This window comes from Punica granatum, unplaced genomic scaffold, assembly GCF_007655135.1.
Source record: "Punica granatum isolate Tunisia-2019 unplaced genomic scaffold, ASM765513v2 Contig00048, whole genome shotgun sequence".
Lineage (NCBI taxonomy): Eukaryota > Viridiplantae > Streptophyta > Magnoliopsida > Myrtales > Lythraceae > Punica > Punica granatum.
Genome location: NW_022204058.1, coordinates 22,910 through 28,909, shown reverse-complemented (window position 1 = coordinate 28,909; position 6,000 = coordinate 22,910). Strand labels below are relative to the sequence as shown.

The window sequence follows — 6,000 nt, the reverse complement described above, 5'->3', positions numbered from 1 at the left end:
CCAGCACTAATGCACCGGATCCCATCAGAACTCCGAAGTTAAGCGTGCTTGGGCGAGAGTAGTACTAGGATGGGTGACCTCTGGGAAGTCCTCGTGTTGCACCCTCCTTTTTCAATTTTTTTTGCTGCTCGGGAAATGGCGAGAGGTTGGACGGGAATCCGATCGTTACGGTTAATGTTTGGGCACGTGCTCACTCGCAAAAGGCTTAAGTTTCGTGGTGAAATGCACTCGATACTTTTTTCTTTCGTTTCTGCGCTCATTTGTGCATTTTTTTTTTTCATTAGCTCTACGGAGGAACAAAGTGAATTCGAGCGCAAAGGTTGACGGGTGCGATCATACCAGCACTAATGCACCGGATCCCATCAGAACTCCGAAGTTAAGCGTGCTTGGGCGAGAGTAGTACTAGGATGGGTGACCTCCTGGGAAGTCCTCGTGTTGCACCCCTCCTTTTTCAATTTTTTTTGCTGCTCGGGAAATGGCGAGAGGTTGGACGGGAATCCGATCGTTACGGTTAATGTTTTGGGCACGTGCTCACTCGCAAAAGGCTTAAGTTTCGTGGTGAAATGCCATCGATAATTTTTTCTTTCGTTTCTGCGCTCATTTGTGCATTCTTTTTTTTTTCATTAGCTCTACGGAGGAACAAAGTGAATTCGAGCGCAAAAGTTGACGGGTGCGATCATATCCGCACTAATGCACGGATCCATCAGAACTCCGAAGTTAAGCGTGCTTGGGCGAGTAGTACTAGGATGGGTGACCTCCTGGGAAGTCCTCGTGTTGCACCCCTCTTTTTCAATTTTTTTGCTGCTCGGGAAATGGCGAAAGGTTGGACGGGAATCCGATCGTTACGGTTAATGTTTTGGGCACGTGCTCACTCGCAAAAGGCTTAAGGTTCGTGGTGAAATGCACTCGATACTTTTTTCTTTCGTTTCTGCGCTCATTTGTGCATTTTTTTTTCATTAGCTCTACGGAGGAACAAAGTGAATTCGAGCGCAAAGGTTGACGGGTGCGATCATACCAGCACTAATGCACCGGATCCCATCAGAACTCCGAAGTTAAGCGTGCTTGGGCGAGAGTAGTACTAGGATGGGTGACCTGGGAAGTCCTCGTGTTGCACCCCTCCTTTTTCAATTTTTTTTGCTGCTCGGGAAATGGCGAAGGTTGGACGGGAATCCGATCGTTACGGTTAATGTTTTGGGCACGTGCTCACTCGCAAAAGGCTTAAGTTCGTGGTGAAATGCACTCGATACTTTTTTTCTTTCGTTTCTGCGCTCATTTGTCATTCTTTTTTTTTTCATTAGCTCTACGGAGGGGAACAAAGTGAATTCGAGCGCAAAGGTTGACGGGTGCGATCATACCAGCACTAATGCACCGGATCCCATCAGAACTCCGAAGTTAAGCGTGCTTGGGCGAGAGTAGTACTAGGATGGGTGACCTCCTGGGAAGTCTCGTGTTGCACCCCTCCTTTTCAATTTTTTTGCTGCTCGGGAAATGGCGAAGGTTGGACGGGAATCCGATCGTTACGGTTAATGTTTTGGGCACGTGCTCACTCGCAAAAGGCTTAAGGTTCGTGGTGAAATGCACTCGATATTTTTTTCTTTCGTTTCTGCGCTCATTTGTGCATTTTTTTTTTCATTAGCTCTACGGAGGAACAAAGTGAATTCGAGCGCAAAGGTTGACGGGTGCGATCATACCAGCACTAATGCACCGGATCCCATCAGAACTCCGAAGTTAAGCGTGCTTGGGCGAGAGTAGTACTAGGATGGGTGACCTCCTGGGAAGTCCTCGTGTTGCACCCCTCCTTTTTCAATTTTTTTGCTGCTCGGGAAATGGCGAGAGGTTGGACGGGAATCCGATCGTTACGGTTAATGTTTTGGGCACGTGCTCACTCGCAAAAGGCTTAAGTTTCGTGGTGAAATGCACTCGATACTTTTTTCTTTCGTTTCTGCGCTCATTTGTACATTCTTTTTTTTTCATTAGCTACGGAGGAACAAAGTGAATTCGAGCGCAAAGGTTGACGGGTGCGATCATACCAGCACTAATGCACCGGATCCCATCAGAACTCCGAAGTTAAGCGTGCTTGGGCGAGAGTAGTACTAGGATGGGTGACCTCCTGGGAAGTCCTCGTGTTGCACCCCTCCTTTTTCAATTTTTTTGCTGCTCGGGAAATGGCGAAAGGTTGGACGGGAATCCGATCGTTACGGTTAATGTTTTGGGCACGTGCTCACTCGCAAAAGGCTTAAGGTTCGTGGTGAAATGCACTCGATACTTTTTTCTTTCGTTTCTGCGCTCATTTGTGCATTTTTTTTTCATTAGCTCTACGGAGGAACAATGTGAATTCGAGCGCAAAGGTTGACGGGTGCGATCATACCAGCACTAATGCACCGGATCCCATCAGAACTCCGAAGTTAAGCGTGCTTGGGCGAGAGTAGTACTAGGATGGGTGACCTCCTGGGAAGTCCTCGTGTTGCACCCCTCCTTTTTCAATTTTTTTGCTGCTCGGGAAATGGCGAAAGGTTGGACGGGAATCCGATCGTTACGGTTAATGTTTTGGGCACGTGCTCACTCGCAAAAGGCTTAAGGTTCGTGAAATGCACTCGATATTTTTTTCTTTCGTTTCTGCGCTCATTTGTGCATTTTTTTTTTTCATTAGCTCTACGGAGGAACAAGTGAATTCGAGCGCAAAGGTTGACCAGTGCGATCATATCAGCACTAATGCACCGGATCCCATCAGAACTCCGAAGTTAAGCGTGCTTGGGCGAGAGTAGTACTAGGATGGGTGACCTCCTGGGAAGTCCTCGTGTCGCGCCCCTCCTTTTCAATTTTTTTCGCTGCTCGGGAAATGGCGAAAGGTTGGACGGGAATCCGATCGTTACGGTTAATGTTTTGGGCACGTGCTCACTCGCAAAAGGCTTAAGGTTCGTGGTGAAATGCACTCGATACTTTTTTTCTTTCGTTTCTGCGCTCATTTGTGCATTTTTTTTCATTAGCTCTACGGAGAAGAGGGCATCCGGAAGCAAACACGATAGGGAATAAAGTGAATTCGAGCGCAAAGGTTGACGGGTACGATCATACCAGCACTAATGCACCGGATCCCATCAGAACTCCGAAGTTAAGCGTGCTTGGGCGAGAGTAGTACTAGGATGGGTGACCTACTGGGAAGTCCTCGTGTTGCACCCCTCCTTTTTCAATTTTTTTTGCTTCTCGGGAAATGGCGAGAGGTTGGACGGGAATCCGATCGTTACGGTTAATGTTTTGGGCACGTGCTCACTCGCAAAAGGCTTAAGTTTCGTGGTGAAATGCCCTCGATAATTTTTTTCTTTCGTTTATGCGCTCATTTGTGCATTTTTTTTTTCATTAGCTCTACGGAGAAAAGGGCATCCAGAAGCAAACACGATAGGGAACAAAGTGAATTCGAGCGCAAAGGTTGACGGGTACTATCATACCAGCACTAATGCACCGGATCCCATTAGAACTCCGAAGTTAAGCGTGCTTGGGCGAGAGTAGTACTACGATGGGTGACCTACTGGGAAGTCCTCGTGTTGCACCCCTCCTTTTTCAATTTTTTTTGCTGCTCGGGAAATGGCGAGAGGTTGGACGAGAATCCAATCGTTACGGTTAATGTTTTGGGCACGTGCTCACTCGCAAAAGGCTTAAGTTTCGTGGTGAAATGCACTCGATACTTTTTTTCTTTCGTTTCTGCGCTCATTTGTACATTCTTTTTTTTTTCATTAGCTCTGCGGAGGAACAAGGTGAATTCGAGCGCAAAGGTTGACGGGTGCGATCATACCAGCACTAATGCACCGGATCCCATCAGAACTCCGAAGTTAAGCGTGCTTGGGCGAGAGTAGTACTAGGATGGGTGACCTCCTGGGAAGTCCTCGTGTTGCACCCCTCCTTTTTCAATTTTTTTGCTGCTCGGGAAATGGCGAGAGGTTGGACGGGAATCCGATCGTTACGGTTAATGTTTTGGGCTCGTGCTCACTCGCAAAAGGCTTAAGGTCGTGTGTGAAATGCACTCGATACTTTTTTCTTTCGTTTCTGCGCTCATTTGTTCTTTTTTTTTTCATTAGCTCTACGGAGGAACAAAGTGAATTCGAGCGCAAAGGTTGACGGGTGCGATCATACCAGCACTAATGCACCGGATCCCATCAGAACTCCGAAGTTAAGCGTGCTTGGGCGAGAGTAGTACTAGGATGGGTGATCTCCTGGGAAGTCCTCGTGTTGCACCCCTCCTTTTTCAATTTTTTTTGCTGCTCGGGAAATGGCGAAAGGTTGGACGGGAATCCGATCGTTACGGTTAATGTTTTGGGCTCGTGCGCACTCGCAAAAGGCTTAAGGTTCGTGGTGAAATGCACTCGATACTTCTTTTCTTTCGTTTCTGCGCTCATTTGTACTTTTTTTTTTCATTAGCTCTACGGAGGAACAAAGTGAATTCGAGCGCAAAGGTTGACTGGTGCGATCATACCAGCACTAATGCACCGGATCCCATCAGAACTCCGAAGTTAAGCGTGCTTGGGCGAGAGTAGTACTAGGATGGGTGACCTCCTGGGAAGTCCTCGTGTTGCACCCCTCCTTTTTCAATTTTTTTTGCTGCTCGGGAAATGGCGAAAGGTTGGACGGGAATCCGATCGTTACGGTTAATGTTTTGGGCTCGTGCTCACTCGCAAAAGGCTTAAGGTTCGTGGTGAAATGCACTCGATACTTTTTTTCTTTCGTTTCTGCGCTCATTTGTGCATTTTTTTTTCATTAGCTCTACGGAGGAACAATGTGAATTCGAGCGCAAAGGTTGACCAGTGCGATCATATCAGCACTAATGCACCGGATCCCATCAGAACTCCGAAGTTAAGCGTGCTTGGGCGAGAGTAGTACTAGGATGGGTGACCTCCTGGGAAGTCCTCGTGTCGCGCCCCTCCTTTTTCAATTTTTTTTGCTGCTCGGGAAATGGCGAAAGGTTGGACGGGAATCCGATCGTTACGGTTAATGTTTTGGGCACGTGCTCACTCGCAAAAGGCTTAAGGTTCGTGGTGAAATGCACTCGTTTCTGCGCTCATTTGTGCATTTTTTTTTCATTAGCTCTACGGAGAAGAGGGCATCCGGAAGCAAACACGATAGGGAATAAAGTGAATTCGAGCGCAAAGGTTGACGGGTACGATCATACCAGCACTAATGCACCGGATCCCATCAGAACTCCGTAGTTAAGCGTGCTTGGGCGAGAGTAGTACTAGGATGGGTGACCTACTGGGAAGTCCTCGTGTTGCACCCATCCTTTTTCAATTTTTTTTGCTTCTCGGGAAATGGCGAGAGGTTGGACGGGAATCCGATCGTTACGGTTAATGTTTTGGGCACGTGCTCACTCGCAAAAGGCTTAAGTTTCGTGGTGAAATGCCCTCGATAATTTTTTTCTTTCGTTTATGCGCTCATTTGTGCATTTTTTTTTTCATTAGCTCTACGGAGAAAAGGGCATCCAGAAGCAAACACGATAGGGAACAGTGAATTCGAGCGCAAAGGTTGACGGGTACGATCATACCAGCACTAATGCACCGGATCCCATCAGAACTCCGAAGTTAAGCGTGCTTGCGAGAGTAGTACTAGGATGGGTGACCTCCTGGGAAGTCCTCGTGTTGCACCCTCCTTTTCAATTTTTTGCTGCTCGGGAAATGGCGAGAGGTTGGACGGGAATCCGATCGTTACGGTTAATGTTTTGGGCACGTGCTCACTCGCAAAAGGCTTAAGTTTCGTGGTGAAATGCACTCGATATTTTTTCTTTCGTTTCTGCGCTCATTTGTACATTCTTTTTTTTTCATTAGCTCTGCGGAGGAACAAAGTGAATTCGAGCGCAAAGGTTGACGGGTGCGATCATACCAGCACTAATGCACCGGATCCCATCAGAACTCCGAAGTTAAGCGTGCTTGGGCGAGAGTAGTACTAGGATGGGTGACCTCCAGGGAAGTCCTCGTGTTGCACCCCTCCTTTTTCAATTTTTTTGCTGCTCGGGAAATG

General features: G+C 47.5%; 17 non-coding genes and 1 pseudogene across 17 annotated transcripts; all 18 read left to right on the top strand.

Annotated features, from left to right (window-relative positions):
* On the top strand, positions 1 to 105 carry LOC116189920 (annotated as a pseudogene; the record flags this gene model as incomplete).
* A 220-nt stretch (positions 106 to 325) lies between these two features.
* Positions 326 to 444, top strand: LOC116189948. Its single transcript, XR_004152558.1, has one exon. It is a non-coding gene; the product is annotated as a 5S ribosomal RNA (ribosomal RNA).
* A 224-nt stretch (positions 445 to 668) lies between these two features.
* On the top strand, positions 669 to 783 carry LOC116189919. The gene has a single exon (XR_004152532.1). It is a non-coding gene; the product is annotated as a 5S ribosomal RNA (ribosomal RNA).
* A 218-nt stretch (positions 784 to 1,001) lies between these two features.
* On the top strand, positions 1,002 to 1,117 carry LOC116189893. The gene has a single exon (XR_004152506.1). It is a non-coding gene; the product is annotated as a 5S ribosomal RNA (ribosomal RNA).
* A 224-nt stretch (positions 1,118 to 1,341) lies between these two features.
* LOC116189951 lies at positions 1,342 to 1,459 on the top strand. The gene has a single exon (XR_004152561.1). It is a non-coding gene; the product is annotated as a 5S ribosomal RNA (ribosomal RNA).
* A 218-nt stretch (positions 1,460 to 1,677) lies between these two features.
* On the top strand, positions 1,678 to 1,796 carry LOC116189947. Its single transcript, XR_004152557.1, has one exon. It is a non-coding gene; the product is annotated as a 5S ribosomal RNA (ribosomal RNA).
* A 220-nt stretch (positions 1,797 to 2,016) lies between these two features.
* Positions 2,017 to 2,135, top strand: LOC116189946. Its single transcript, XR_004152556.1, has one exon. It is a non-coding gene; the product is annotated as a 5S ribosomal RNA (ribosomal RNA).
* A 219-nt stretch (positions 2,136 to 2,354) lies between these two features.
* Positions 2,355 to 2,473, top strand: LOC116189945. Its single transcript, XR_004152555.1, has one exon. It is a non-coding gene; the product is annotated as a 5S ribosomal RNA (ribosomal RNA).
* A 217-nt stretch (positions 2,474 to 2,690) lies between these two features.
* Positions 2,691 to 2,809, top strand: LOC116189898. The gene has a single exon (XR_004152511.1). It is a non-coding gene; the product is annotated as a 5S ribosomal RNA (ribosomal RNA).
* Positions 2,810 to 3,058: 249 nt separating this feature from the next.
* LOC116189969 lies at positions 3,059 to 3,177 on the top strand. The gene has a single exon (XR_004152578.1). It is a non-coding gene; the product is annotated as a 5S ribosomal RNA (ribosomal RNA).
* A 252-nt stretch (positions 3,178 to 3,429) lies between these two features.
* Positions 3,430 to 3,548, top strand: LOC116189910. The gene has a single exon (XR_004152523.1). It is a non-coding gene; the product is annotated as a 5S ribosomal RNA (ribosomal RNA).
* A 225-nt stretch (positions 3,549 to 3,773) lies between these two features.
* On the top strand, positions 3,774 to 3,892 carry LOC116189944. The gene has a single exon (XR_004152554.1). It is a non-coding gene; the product is annotated as a 5S ribosomal RNA (ribosomal RNA).
* A 219-nt stretch (positions 3,893 to 4,111) lies between these two features.
* Positions 4,112 to 4,230, top strand: LOC116189956. The gene has a single exon (XR_004152566.1). It is a non-coding gene; the product is annotated as a 5S ribosomal RNA (ribosomal RNA).
* A 221-nt stretch (positions 4,231 to 4,451) lies between these two features.
* On the top strand, positions 4,452 to 4,570 carry LOC116189955. Its single transcript, XR_004152565.1, has one exon. It is a non-coding gene; the product is annotated as a 5S ribosomal RNA (ribosomal RNA).
* Positions 4,571 to 4,791: 221 nt separating this feature from the next.
* Positions 4,792 to 4,910, top strand: LOC116189897. The gene has a single exon (XR_004152510.1). It is a non-coding gene; the product is annotated as a 5S ribosomal RNA (ribosomal RNA).
* Positions 4,911 to 5,144: 234 nt separating this feature from the next.
* LOC116189899 lies at positions 5,145 to 5,263 on the top strand. The gene has a single exon (XR_004152512.1). It is a non-coding gene; the product is annotated as a 5S ribosomal RNA (ribosomal RNA).
* Positions 5,264 to 5,513: 250 nt separating this feature from the next.
* On the top strand, positions 5,514 to 5,630 carry LOC116189915. The gene has a single exon (XR_004152528.1). It is a non-coding gene; the product is annotated as a 5S ribosomal RNA (ribosomal RNA).
* Positions 5,631 to 5,848: 218 nt separating this feature from the next.
* LOC116189953 lies at positions 5,849 to 5,967 on the top strand. Its single transcript, XR_004152563.1, has one exon. It is a non-coding gene; the product is annotated as a 5S ribosomal RNA (ribosomal RNA).
* The last annotated feature ends 33 nt before the right edge of the window (positions 5,968 to 6,000 follow it).